Below are 2,136 nucleotides of genomic sequence, written 5' to 3'. Positions count from 1 at the left end.
CTCAGCCTCCCAAGTAGCTGGGACCACAGGTGTGTGCCACCACGCCCGGCTAATTTTTGTATTTTTAGTAGAGATGGGGTTTTGCCATGTTGGCCAGGCTGGTCTTGAACTCCTGGGCTCAAGCGATCCACCCACCTAAGTGCTGGGATTACAGGCATGAGCCACCATGCCCAGTCGAAAACTGCCCCATTTTCACAATGAATACACAAAAGAGTTATAAAATTAAAACATGAAGCTCCTTTGTGGTAATCATTAATGGAGCACAAAACCCTCAAGACAGCCTATGAAATGTCAGTTCAATTCTGTGTCCATTCTGTAATTCAGGAAAACTCTACCAAAATATCTTACAAAGAAGTATTCTGCTTTACTAAATCTTTCATTTAAGAAATACTGATCTGAAAACCCTGAATTGAAGTAGGGTGAAATTCATTCAAAAAATACCCAGCATGTGCCATGTGCCAGGTACTGTATGCCAGTGAGCAAAGATCCCTGCCTTCATTGCATTTACCAGAGGGAGTAAAACAAACAAATGCAGGGCAGAGCACCAGGATGTTCAGGCTGCAATTTTAAACAGAGTGGTCAGAGCAGGCCTCATTGAGATGACATTTGTGCAAAAAGTCAAGAGTTAGGAAAAAATTTTCCATGAAGTTTTGTGGGAGAAGAGCATGCTAGGCAGACACTAGCATTAACAAAAATCCTACGGCTAGCTACGCTGGAAGAAGAGCAAAGGTGGCCAATGTGGACAAGGTAGAGTGAGCAGGAGGAATTCAATAGGAATTGAATGAGGTGGGGTTGAGTGCAGGTAGTTTAGGGCTCCACAGACCTTTGTGAAGTTTCTTTTACTTAGGTAGGAAGCCATCTAAACAAAACTTAAGAGTTTTAAAGGATCAGTCTGGTTGCTATGAGAGAATAGGATGGGTAAGAGAAGACAAAATGAGGCAAAACAAAGACCGGTTAGGAAACCACAGAAATAATCAAAGCAAACTATGATAGTGTCTTGGATTAGGGTAATGGCAGTAGAGATGTTAACATTTTAGGTGGAACTAAGATTAGATGAAGGATGTGAGGAGTCCAAGATCGTTTCTGCCTTGAAACAAAGAATGGAGTGGCCATTAAGTGATTGAGGATGACTGAGAGGAAAAATTTCAGAGGCAAAAGTAAGTTTTAGACATAAATTTCAAGGTGTCTACTAGATACCTAACTGAAGATGTCACATGGAGAGGTTAATATAATCTGATGTCCTTATGTGATGAGATCACCAAGATGAGTACTAAGAGAGGAGGCACGCAGCCCAAGGTCAAGCTTGGGGGCACACTTATGTTTTAGCAAAATTCAGGGAAATCAGGATTGGGCCAGCAGCAAAAGACAGACTGAGAAGGAACAGCCAGTAAAGGAGAAACATCAAGCAAGTGTATTTTGCAAGCCAACTGAAGAGTGCTTCAAGGTCAAATGCTGGCTGCTGATTAGATTTAACAAAGTGGAAATCTTTGCTGTGTTTTACTAAGAGTAACGGAGTGGAGACGAAGTCTAATCACCTATCAGATGACCTAACCAAGTGTCCAAACTTAGCCTGGAAAAGCCATAACTGTGTGAGGCAATATGGAGACCGTAGCATCACCTTGCACTCCTGCACAAGTTTAACCTGAAACTTACAAAAACTTTAGACCTTTCAGTTTACAGGAAGTTCAAAGGGATATTAGAAGTTACAATTAATGACACTACAAAGAAAAACTCAAGAAGACAACAGGCCTAGTATTTCAGAAAGTAAGAATCTTAATTGAACCCTATTTGGGGGATGAGGGTAGCTATTTAAAAGAGAGACACATGGAAAAATCTGAAATAAGGACTTGATGTTAAATTGGGGAAGTATTTTAAGTGGGAAAGTCAACTTTCTGTTTGAATTTTTTTTCCTAATAAAACAAGTTGGTGAAAAAAAGGAGGGGGTAATAAACTGGGGGAAGTTTAGAAAATTCTTGAGTTTTGCTTTTATAAAGGGGAGCAGTGAAATAATCACTAGCAAGCGATATAGGATCAAGTTTTTTTAATAACATGATTATGCTTTTGGAAATGATTTAGTAGAGAAAGAAAACAGATGCAATAGAGAGAGGAGAGGACTGCTGGAGCTGTATCTTTGCC

The sequence above is a fragment of the Piliocolobus tephrosceles genome, chromosome 5 (genome assembly GCF_002776525.5).
Source record: "Piliocolobus tephrosceles isolate RC106 chromosome 5, ASM277652v3, whole genome shotgun sequence".
Lineage (NCBI taxonomy): Eukaryota > Metazoa > Chordata > Mammalia > Primates > Cercopithecidae > Piliocolobus > Piliocolobus tephrosceles.
Note: the sequence above shows the minus strand (reverse complement) of the source record.